Here is a 13,213-nt window from a genome sequence, read left to right on the forward strand (position 1 = left end):
TTGTTTGTTATAACTTGTAAGATTTTTGAGTTAGGCTGCAAATTATTTTCTTCTATGTATTCCAGAAATGGGAGCCACTTTTCAATAAAACCAGTATTTTCTGTAAAGTGTTCTGCATTTTGCATATCATTGCTTATTTTTTCTAAAATAAAATGATTCCAAACTTTAGAGAACCAAATTTCAATTGTTGGTAGTCTTTTTGATTTCCATACTGTCGCTATGGCGCTCTTAGCTGCTATAAAGAAAGAGGCAATAAGCTCCTTTCTTGGTTTGGGGATGTGTAAATTTTCCCACAGGTCTAAGAAGATCATTTTCTGGGAGTTCGTAATTAGTGATGTCTTTAATTTTCATTAATATCTCTTCCCAAAATTGTCTAATACATTCCCACCAACAGTGGGCAAAGGTTCCCTCCTCGCCACAATTTTTCCAGCATTTAGGGGATGATCTAGCTGATATTTGCGCTAGCTTTTTGGGTGTTAAGTACCATCTGTGAATCACTTTAAACGTTTGTAATTTAGTTATGATGACTTTCAAGGTGAATATTCCAGATGACCATATTTCCTTCCAAATCTCTGGGGACTGTTCGATTGCACAGTCCCTACCCCAGCTAGTTTGACAGCTTAATTGCTTGTTCTCAGTGATGTTTAAAAGTAGGTTATATAGTTTAGCTATCATGCCTTTTTTGTTGTTGTAATGGTGAGTCTAGAATTTGTTCAAATTCTGTCAAGGGTTCTTTCATGATGTTCCTTAGCTTTATTTTTTCTGCCATGTGTGAGAGTTGTAAGTAACTAAACCAATGTAGTTTCTGTTCCAGTTTATTGTCTATATCTGCTTTCTCAAGGAGACCTGATTTTGTGGCAATGTCAACTAATCTAGTTACTTTTGCCTGTTGTAAAGTTAGGATGAGTGATAGATCCCACCCTGGTGAGAACCATTCTTGATTGATAAACGTAGAGAATCTGGATAATTTTGGAACGATTTTGGTCTTGATTTGGTCCCATGTCTTTAAGATAGATGATATCAAGAAGCTTTTTTTGATGCTTTGTGGCCTATTACATGGTTTATTCCAAACTATGTCCTTTATGTTGCAGAGTTTTGAAGGAGATTGTATGATCGTAACCCAATCTGGCTGAGGGGAATTTGAAGTCATTTGCAAGAGGTTAACCAGTCTTGCTGCAGATTGATATAGGTATAAATCTGGATAATTAAAACCGCCATTTGCTGATTTCCTCCTCATAGTGGTGAATGCAATTCTCGGATGCTTGTTCTGCCATAGAAATTTATTAATCAATATTTGCCATTGAGCGATTTGTGTCCTATTTATAGTAAGAGGGATCGCTCTGAACATAAAAATGAATTTTGGTCGTACAAATGCTTTTATTAAGTGAAATCTGTCACACCACGTGAGTTTTATTTTATTCCAATTGATAATGTCTAGTTTAATTTGATTTATCAATTTGAGGTGGTTCAATTTTATAAGATCCTTCAAGTTTTAACACCTAAGTATGTAAGATGTGTTGGAGACCATTGAAAACTATATATTGTACTAATTTGTTGGACCGTTTTGCTGTGGGTGTTGATGGCGAGATAGTAAGATTTTGTTTGGTTGATTAATAATCCTGATATTGCTCCAAATTTTGTAAGTAGAGATGAAAGATAGGACAGTGAACTTAATGATTTGGTCAAATATATCATCATGTCATCCGCGAACAAGCTAATTTTAAATTCTGTGGAGTCAACATTTATTCCCTTTATCTGGCTATGTTCTCTAAGGGCAGTCGCAGAGGGTTCTAGGGCTATTGCAATAAGAGAGGGGATAGGGGACAGCCTTGCCTTGTGCCTTTTTTAATGTAAATGTTTTCTGAGTATATAGCGTTTACTTTTATGTTTGCGATAGGTTGGTGGTATATCGCTCCAATTGTATTTAAGAATTTTTCTCCAAATTCCATATGTCTCAATGTCTTTAATAGGTATGATGTTTCTACCGAGTCGAAAGCTTTTTCGACATCTAGCGATAAAAAGATGGCTTCCGTACTGTTTTGGGTGCAGTGATCTATTAAATTTAATGATTTATAAATGTTATCTGTAATGTCTCTTTTTGGTATAAATCCTGATTGGTCTGTATGGATATACTTGGATATGAATGTATTTAAACGATTTACTATAATAGAAGCAAAGATTTTATAATCATGGTTGAGCAATGAAATGGGACGGTAGGATGCTGCTTTTAGAGGATCTTTTCCCTGTTTATGGATTACTATGATGTCAGCTCTCTCCCATGTGGGTGGCATTACACCCTTATCCAGTATCGAGTTGGCTAAGTCAGTTAGATGTGTTGCTAACAAGCTCGTGTACTTTTTATAGAATTCTGCCGGATATCCGTCCGGCCCTGTGGCTTTATTATTTTTAGCTGCTTTTATCGCAGCCGTTGTTTCTTGAATAGTGAAGGGGTTTTCCAGGAGTGTTTGATGTTCTTCCTCTAATTTCTTAAGATGTTTTAGTGAGTTTAAAAAGTGGGATATTTTAGTTTGGTCCGGATTTTTTGATGAATATAATTGAGCATAAAAGTCTTTAAAGACCTTAAGGATTGACTCTGGTTTGTACTGCATTACATTCTTATTGTTATGAATTCTGTTGATATTATTTTGTGTTCTCTTTTGTTTTACTTTATTTGCCAGAATGCTTAAAGTTTTAGGTGTGTTGGTCCAATGTGTCTGTTTGATAGCTATCAGATTTTTGTATACCATATGACTTTCCAAGGTTTCTAGGATTTTTCTTTGTGCTAAGAGATCACTATATATTTTTTTACTGCCTGTTAGTTTATGTTTATTTTCTAATGCTTTTATATTACTTGTTAACTCATGTTTTTGTTTTGATTTTTCTTTATTAATTTTAGCAGTAAGGGCTATTATATGACCTCTGGTCACTGTTTTTATTGTGTCCCAAAATATGTGTGCCCCAATTTCTTTTGATAAGTTGTCTGTAATAGCTGTTTCTATTATTTTACCAATTTCTTTAGTTGCATATTGATTGAATAATAAGTGTTTTGGTAGGCGCCATTGAGTACTGTTCTGTGTTTTAACACCGAGATTGAGTGTCATGGATACCCATGCATGGTCTGAGATTGTGTTATTTCCTATTTCTGTTTTCTCTACTTTATCTATTATGTTATTAGAGCTTAAAAGATAATCAATTCTCGTGTATGTGTTGTGTCTTTGTGAGAAATATGTGTAATCCTTTTCTCCTTCGTGATAATACCTCCATGTGTCTATTAAGTGATATTTCTGTAGTATAGCTACTAATTTTGTTGTTTTGTTTTTTTTGTTGTGTGTACTTTGTTAAAGTTTGATTTATCTAATTGATGATTTATTATGTAATTTAGGTATACTCCAATTATCGAGTATCCTTCCTGAAATGAAATCAATTTTTGCATTACTTCCTCTATAAAATCTAATTGGTTTATGTTGGGAGCATATAATGAGGCTAGCGTGAGTGTGTGTTCCCCTACTTTTCCTTTAACGAAGATATATCTGCCTTTTTTATCCTTAAGTGTTTTTGTTTGTTGAAATTGTAAATCATTTGCAATTAGGATGGCTACTCCCCTTGATTTGGAGTTTCCAACTGTATGGTATTGAGCTTGCAGCCACCTAGCTTTTAGTGAGTCTGTATTGTTATACCGTAGATGGGGCTCCTGTAGAAATATAATTTGAGGTCTAGTTTGGGCTAAGTTTGAAATCACTCTCCGTCGTTTGATTGGATTGCCTAAACCTCTAACATTAAAAGTTAAAACTTTGATTTTAGAACACATTTTCTGTTTTGGTTGTAACAATTACTTGTGCCTTTCCCCCCCAACTCCTTGTATTGATTTAACTTCTCCCTATGTTTGCACCCTGTATTGTTGTTCTTTCCCCCTTTTCTTCTTTTCCTGTTTTTTTCTTTCTTTTTCTTTTAGTCTTTGTTGCAGTCTTTAAACTATTCCTATAGTCTTCCTATTCCCCTCCCCCTCCCTAAGATCTCCCTAACCTTCTTCCCTTTTCCTTACCTTCCCCTTCCCTCTTCTATGCTTATAGTTTATAGTAATAATATATATATAAATATTTTTTTAAAATTTTTTAGTTATTTTATTGTTTTTTTTATTTCCTTTTTCTTTCTTTTTCCCCCTATTAACGATTTTTTCCTAAATTTTTATGAATCTATTTACTTAATTTATACAACTAATCAAATATCCCTGCACCTTCTCCTTACCACCCTCCCACCCTCCCTCCCTCCCCAAAACCACCTTTATGCCTTAATAAACTGCAAATTCCACTTAACTAACTATATTATTAGTGTTCTATGTTGCTGTAAAGAGGTGTTCAGGTTTAGCTCTCTCAAACTGGTGAGTTACCTTCACTCACCAGTTGTGGAACTCTACCTCACTCCACATCCACTTATGAGAGCTAAAAAAACCACGTGAGCTATGTTGAAAGCCCTTCCCCCCCTCTCCCAAAACCTCTGTAATTATAACAAGCACTACAACTTGATATACAATCAAACCGAAGTGTAGTTATCCATTTTTACCAACTTGTTGTGAGATAGAAATAAGAAGATTTAAGTGTCTCTAATGGGGATCTTGCTCCCTTTCTGAGGAGATAGTAGGTCTGAGGATTTCCTTTTCTGATTTTGTTTGTTCATCTCCATTGGTGTTTCTAACCCGACTGCATTCAATAGCTGTAGTCCCGAATCGATATCAGTTGCAATATATCTTTTGCCTTGGTGGAGGACCATAAGTTTGTTTTGATCTTGCCATTTGTATCTCATGTTTGCTTTTTGCAGAGACTCAGAGATTGGCTTAAGTTCCCTTCTTTTAGAAAGCACTTCTTTTGGGAGATCAGCAAAAATATATATATGTTTGCCTTCACATTTAAATGATCCCCTTGCTCTGGCTTCCTCCATTATCTTCTTTCTTGTCCTCTGGTCAGGTACCTCTATAATTATATCTCTCGGACGTTCTTTATTTTTATTTTGTTGAAAAGGTCCCACACGGTAGGCTTTTGTGATATAGGGGAAAACTCCTTCCTCAAGCCTTAGTTGTTTAGCTAACCAGTTCGCAATGAAGCTTGTGAGATCTATGTTGTGCGTAAACTGTTCGTCTATCCCTCGTATCTTAACATGATTTTGCCGGGCATTTATTTCTAGCTTTGTTAATCTGTCTTGTTGTTCCATAATTATTCTTTGCAAGTCGGTAACGTCTTGTTGAGCCTGCACACTCACGTCCAGAGCTCTGTCAGCTTTGTGATTAGCTGTTTGTAAGTCACATTTTATGTCCGTGAGTTGTGCAGTAATAGGGTTGATGAGTTTAGCCATTTGGTCTACAATGTCTTGTCTTAGTTTATCAAGTTGGGGATCTAGGTAATTTTCTGAAGGAATTACCTTTCTCGCGTCTTCGTTTGCAGCAAGTTCTGCCATTTTGTTTTTCTCCGAACCGCTGCGTTCCATCCCCGCTGACGCTCCTGAAGCTGCGAAAAACGCCTGCAAGTTTTTTACCACTTTTGGGCCGTTTTTCTTTTTCTTAATAGAGTTTGTGAGCATTATTTTTCTGCAAGGTTTTCTTCGTTGTAGTAAGTATGGGTGAGATTTGGGTTTGGGGGGTTGGAGCGCTCTCAACATGCGTCCATTCCTCTCCGCTGCGACGCCATGCCCCCCGTAAGATTGCTTTCAAAAGAAATCATAAATAAATGCTGTGCTTAAAATAGCCTTCCATTTAGTGTTTGTTTAAGTAGTCCCCTAGTAACATTAATGGCTGCCAATCTATTTGGATCCAAAGCACTTCTGCACATGCAGTTTTGCAAAAAAACTGATGCAGACCTCTTTGGCAGGTGTTCAAGTTGCTTCATACAGAACTAAACAGGCCCAGGGATTGGGGAGGGGGTGCTCACTTTTGATCACCACAGTTGAGCATGGTAAGTTTGACTCTTGAACATATTCACTGTGAAATGTGTGGTATCCCTAGTTTTGCACTGTTGCTTACTGGCTGGGAAGAAAAGCAGAACAGGTTGTTTTATCTAGCCAAAATTAGATTGCAACTTGGCCAAACATGATTTGGTAATAGTAGTAAGGGTTAGATTGTCACCTTTTCCCCCTGACATAGATGCATTGTCTAGCCACTGCATGACAGTAATTCACTGCATTCCTGCATTCAAAAAAGATTCCTCTGTTGGACTTCAAGTGAAGGCATAGCAAAGGTGCCAACTCTAATCAATAATTGTATCAATTAGCAGAACTGTCCTGTAAACTGTAAATGCTAGCATATTTCTCTCCAGCAACCTGGAGGGATTAAAAAGAGAATGGATATACACACTAATGAAATTACCCACACTCCCATGTGGATTGTGCCTATATGTACTCCACTGCTCCACAATATCTGATAAAACAATGAATTATACTCATGAAAGAAAATGAAAACACCTAGAAGCAGACTCTTGTAAGCAATGGCCAACCCTTGCTATGTCCCCCCCCTGCTTTTGCCATTTGCTGATTTTCACATGGCAAAGTACACAGTTGGGGTCCAGGGTCTCGACTGGTCATTGACACATGTTAAGTTTCTTAGTTCCCAGATACACGGTGATGGATTTGGAGTATGACTGTGGCAAACATGCAGAAAGACTTGAAGACTTTCCCATCACAAATTTTCCTGTCTTGAAACACTGGGGACTGGAGGGGTGCTCTATGGCTCCTTGGGTTTCCTTAATGGGCCAAATAATCCTTCCCAGGCTAGGATACAGGTTGGGGACCTTGAACCCACATCCGTAATGTGGAAAGTAGCCTTCTGTGTCCTACCAAAAGGAAGAATCCATCCTAAGCCCTGTTCCTACACACCAATTTCCATCAGTACTACCTGCAACAGATCTACCCCAGAATGGGAGGACTTCAGGGCAGAATCTACAAAGCTAGCTTTGGAAGACAAGAGGGTGGCTGTTGTTGGGGAGGGAAGGATTTCGTTACACATATTAAATACATATTTTATAAGGTGGAGGTAAATCACAACTTACCTGATTTGGCTTGATGCTAGTTGCATGGTTTGCTCTAGGGCAGGGGTCCCCAATGCAGTGCCCATGGGCAATATGGTGCCAACCTACACCTTTCCTGGTGCCCACCAAGTGTTTCTAGAAAGTAGGCAGGACCAGGCGCAGCTTTTGCCCTGCAGGCCTCTGACTTACCATTAGGGAGCTGATAGGCTGTGCAGAATTATAGAGATGTTGCTTGGGCCACTGCTACCACCACAGCACAAGAATCTTCCTTGTGTGGCTGAAGGTAAGTGGCAGCAGCCATTTTGTGGCTGGCTCCACCTCCTGAGGAAGCCATTTTGTATCTTCACCCACAGCATTGTATCAGCATTCCAAAGGTACCCACAGGCTCAAAAAATGTTGAGGACCTTTCCTGTAGGGTTACATCCGGAGTAGGGCAAATTTTTGAAAGGTTCATTGTGAACAATTAAAGATTCAATGGAAGGGGCTACACCATTTTTTCCTAGGACAGCACAGGACATTCAGAGAAAACAATAGTCAGGAAAAGGGAAACTGCGCAATACACTTGGCTTCTTCAGCATCTTCATCTCCATCTCTAGCATCTCCAGCAACTCCATAGCTCTCCCCCTCTTCTGGTAAGTGATTTGAACAGGAAAGATTTTGCCAATGTTTAACAGCTCTGAAAGAGCAGTAAAATGCATAGACCCTTCTGGAAGGGTAACAAAATGTTTTATGAAAAGGGCAGAGAGCTGAGGACTTCCAGCTTGGGACCATGGAGGTCTGAAGTGATCCAGGGAGCTGGACCATCTGAGGTGCTGTTTTTTGGCTGGCGCGGTGCCTTGACCAACCACAGCCCCCTGATTTCAGGCAGAAATCGGGAAGGAACGCTTGGTAGCCCCAAAAGTGAGTGATCTTGGCAGAGGGGGGGTTCTGAATTAAGGATTCCCTTTCTGCCTTGAGGTCCCCTCGTAGAAGGGTGGCTATTATCTCTGCAGCAGCTTTTGGAGTCATTTAATTGGCACAGGACCTTCATACTCAAGCTTCAGAAACGGATTTAAAGTAGAATTGAACAAAAGAAACAGTGAGTACAACCCAAGAAGAACAAAAGAAGTAAAGATTGCTATCTCCCCTAATGGACTCGATAATTAAACAAAGACCAAAGTATATTGAATTAAAGAGACAGATACCTAAAGCGGAGGAAGTAAGAAAGTGATTGGGAGTGGAAATTGTGACTTTTTGAATATAAGAGAGCTAAAAAGAGTGAAAAAGACGTTTTGTTTTGCATACCTGTGGTTTGAGAGATAATGACGCGGGGAAGGAGTGTGGGAAGTGGCTGGAAGATAGCGAGAAGTGGAGTACTTGTTAAAAGCAGCAAGCCACTGCTACAAGGGCAGGAAGTGTGTTGGGGGAGCAATGGAAAGAGAACAGCGTGGGACAGAGGACCTGAGAGGAAGCGGAAATTTGCCATCTTGAGTGTGGGAAAGGCTGGAGACTTCACCATAGACTATATTATAGAGAAAAAACACCTGACATTTTGAAAAAGAAGGGAAATTCGCCATTTTGAGTAAGGGAAGGTTGTGAATTTTACCATAGACTGTATCACAGAGAAAAGACGCCCGGCATTTTGAAAGATATAAAAATTGGACTATTAATTTAAGATTTAATACGGGAGTTTAAAGTGAAAGGTGAGAAAACGGATCTGAGAAAGAGAGCGGATTCGTGGGGTGCCAAGGCAAGTCCAGCAATGGCAAAAAAAGATAAAGATAGAGACTGGCAGATAGTGATTGAAAGATTGGACAAAAAAGTGACAGAGGGCAATAAAGAAATAAATGAAATTATACAAAAGACACAAGAAATGGTACAGGAATCGCAAAAGCAGATACAGGAGTCACAGCAAAATTTATTGAAGGATATTAAAGAGGCTATAAAATCTGAAGTGGCAGAGTTGGGGGAAAATATTGATGAGATAAAAAAAGAGCTGCAAATAACACAGCAGAAGGTACAGGAGGTGGAACTCAGAACGGATGGTATAAAAGCAGAAACATCAGCATTAAGTGACAGGATGGTGGTGATGGAATGCAAAGCAACAGAAAAACAACTTCGTTTTAGAGCTGTTCCAGAGACAATGGCAGGATCAACCTTGAAGCAAATCACTGAAATAATAGCAGAATTTTTAAATAAGGAAAAAGAAGAGGTGGCAGCCAGTCTGGATATAGTCTACAGAGTGAATTCAAGATATGCAGAGCAAAAGAATCTACCAAGAGATGTTATTGTCCAGCTAACTACAAAGAGAATGAAGGAGGAAATTATTAGAAAGCATTTTGAATCCCCGTTGGTACTTGAGGGGACAAGGGTCAGAATTATGAAGGAGTTACTGAGGAGAGTGTTGCAGGAGAGAAAGAAATACAGAGATTTTGTCAGAGCCTGTTTAACCTGAGTAACACCATGTTTAACTTTGTAGTGTTTAGTCTTCTTTCCCTTTAGGCCCCAACACCTGCAAGGAATCGAGTCCATGGGAAAGGAAATCCTCTTATCTGTCTGCTCAACCTTGGCCAGCTCTACGTTCCTCTGAGAAGCTCAGCTATGCAAACTCAGGGGGGGGAGGCTGGGGTTGGGAGTGTGAAATGTAACCACTTTCTTTTCATGAGTCATTCTTGACAATACTTTGGTTGGCCAGGATCTCTATCCTGGAATATGTACGTCTGGAGATGAATGCTGTTTCTTCACAATAAACCTTTTTGAAATCAAAGGACCTTGTCTTCTTGCAGAAAGGGAGTGAAGCAGACTATCAATTCTGGAATGACATAGTCTGACAGATTTGACACAGAAACTGAAATCTATGAATATGAGATATAGATGGGAAATACCTGAAGGTTTGAGTTTTGCGTTCCAATCTGTGAGACAAGTGATTAAATCAAAACATGCAATGGAAGTGTTCCTGTTGGAGAATGAAAAGGACTTACCTAAAACAAGTATACTTTAAATATGGAGTACAAATTAATATCATGGAATGTAAATGGACTTAATTCACTTTCAAAATGCAAGGCAATATTTCATTGGCTTATCAAACAAAGATGTAATTTAATTTGTTTACAAGAAACCCATATAAGAGACCAAGATAATAAGTACTTACAAAATAAGAAATTGGGAAAAGAATTTGTAGTGGCAACAAAGCAAAAGAAAAGAGGAATTGTAATTTATATAAAAGAAGAATTGCAACCAAAGTTGATTGCTGGTGATAGAGATGGTAGATATCTGGTGGTGGAATTTGAGTGCAAAGGGAAAAAAACATTGATTTTGGGAATATATGCGCCTAATGGAGCAAAAGAACAATTTTTAAATGAAATAATGACTCAGTTGGATCAAATGACATATGATCAAGTGATTGTGGCAGGGGATTTTAATGGTGTTGTGGACTTACAATTAGACCAAAAAAAAGTATGGGTAAGAATAAGATGGGAAAATTGCCAAAGTCATTTTTTAAGCTTCAAAAACAAGAAAGCTTAGAAGATATTTGGAGAAAGCATAACCCAAAGACTAAGCAATATACTTTTTTTCCAGCACATCATCAATCACTGTCAAGAATAGATATGATTTGGGCATCTAAAGAATTAGCAGTGTGGACTAAGGAAACGGATATTTTGCCAAAAATTAGTTCAGATCATAACCCTATGTTGTGGAGATTTGGAATGAGAAGGAAAAAACTGAGATGGAGATTACATGAAGATCTCCTGCTTAGCCAAGTAAATTTGGATGTTCTCAAAAAAGAGACTAAATGCTTTATTCAATGCAATGTGGATCAAGGTGTACCAATTCATAAAGTATGGGATACCTATAAGGCTGTTATTCATGGAGTACTGATAGATTTAAATGCCAAAGATAAGAAGAATAAATAATTGAAATTGAAGGAAATTCAAGAAAAGATAACGCAAAAAGAGCAACAATTAAAGAAAAGACCAGGTAAAAAAAAATTGCAACATGAGATTAGAATGTTACAGGAACAAATAAAAGTGATGGAAAACAAGGCGGTGGAATGGGAATTGAAAAGACTGAAATAAAAATCTTTTGAAGGAGCCAACAAACCTGGGAAATATCTAGCATGGCAGTTGAAGAAAAAGAGAGAGAAGAAAATAATAAGCAAAATTACAGAAGATGGAAAAGAGTTATTTGATCAAAATGCAATTGGGAGAGCATTTTATAAATATTATGCGAAATTATATCAGAAAAAACCTATTGACAAAAGGTTAATGGAGGAATTTTTTCTTAAAATGAAATTGCCAGAGGTGCCTAAGAAATTGAAAGACAAGTTGAATGCTAAAATTACAGTAACAGAAATTATGGAGGCGATACAAGCAATGAAAGTGGGAACGGCGCCAGGACCAGATGGAATTACAGCCAAATTTTACAAAGTATTGGCGGATGAATTGGTACAATTGATGCAAAAAGTAATGAACGCAATATTAGAAGGACAGGAAATACCGGAAACATGGAATGAAGCCAACATCTCACTGATACTGAAAGAAGCACAGGATTTAACAAATGTTAAAAATTATAGACCGATATCTCTGACTAATAATGACTATAAGATTTTTGCAAAAATATTGGCTGAAAGACTTGAAGCATGGTTGGTGGAGTTTATAGCAGAGGAACAAGCAGGCTTTTTGCTGGATAGACAAATAAAAGACAATTTAAGAGTAGTACTGAATGCAATAGAGTACTATGATAAGAATCCAGGGGGAAAAGTCGGTTTTTTCTTTGTGGATGCAGAAAAAGCTTTTGACAATTTAAATTGGGACTTTGTTTGCCATGATGGAAAAGATGCAAATGGGCAAGATGTTTATTCAAGCAGTGAAGGCAATATATAAAAATCAATCTGCAGCTATAATTGTAAACTCTGATATAACAAAAAAGTTGGAAATAAGTAAAGGAACAAGACAAGGATGTCCACTCTCCCCATTGTTGTTTGTGATGGTATTGGAAATTTTACTGAGGCAGATACGTGAAGATGATATGATAAGAGGCTTGAAAATTAAAGGATTTTCATATAAAGTGAGAGCTTTTGCCGATGACATCATGATGATAGTGGAAGATCCAATCCAAAATATGCCAAGATTGATGGAGAAAATAAAAGAATTTGGGGATCTAGCAGGATTTTACGTAAATAAGAACAAATCAAAAATAATTTGTAAAAATATGTCTAAGCAAGAACAAGATTTAATGGAGATAACGAATTGTGAGGTAGTCTATAAAATAAAATATTTAGGTGTTGAGTTGACTGCGAAAAATATTGATCTTTTTAAAAACAACTACGACAACTTATGGCAGCAAATAGATATGGACATGTTGAAATGGAATAAAATGAATTTATCATGGTTGGGGTGCATTGCTGTAATTAAGATGAATGTACTTCCAAGGATAATGTTTTTAATGTAAACAATACCAATTGTGAAAGATAATAAGCAATTTGAAAAATGGCAAAGGAAGATTATGAACTTTGTATGGACAGGGAAGAAGCCTAGAGTTAAGATGAAGGTACTATATGATGCCAAGGAGAGGCGGACTACAATTACCGAATCTGCAATTGTATCACGAAGCTATATGTTTGGTCTGGTTGAAAGAGTGGATGTTATTGAAAAACCATAAACTATTGACATTGGAAGGATACAACAAACTTTTTGGATGGCATGCGTATCTGTGGTATGAGAAGATAAAAGCTGATGCTATGTTTTTACATCATTTTGTGAGACAGAGTTTATTTGCAGTTTGGAAAAAATATAAGAGATATTTAGATGAAGAGACTCCAATGTGGATTATACCAGCAGAAGTTGTAAACCCAAAGGTGGAATATGATGGAGAGGAGTGGAGGACGTATAAAGAGATTTTAAGAGTAGATTGTGATAAATATATACTTAAAATGAATGAAGAACTGCCGTTTCAGTATGGTTGGTTTCAATATAGACAAATAAAAGACTTATATGATACAGATCGTAGAAAGGTAGGATTTAGGGCTAAGAACTTGGAATTAGAAGAATGTTTACTTCAAGAGGGGGAAAAGATGATATCTAAAGTATACAAAATTTTGTTAAAATGGTTTACAGAAGATGAGATAGTTAAAGTACAGATGGTGAAATGGGCAATAAATTGTAATAGATATATCGATGAAAGCTTGGGAAAGACTGTGGAAAAATACTATAAAAATTTCAACA

This window comes from Eublepharis macularius, chromosome 15 (assembly GCF_028583425.1).
Source record: "Eublepharis macularius isolate TG4126 chromosome 15, MPM_Emac_v1.0, whole genome shotgun sequence".
Classification (NCBI taxonomy): Eukaryota; Metazoa; Chordata; class Lepidosauria; order Squamata; family Eublepharidae; genus Eublepharis; species Eublepharis macularius.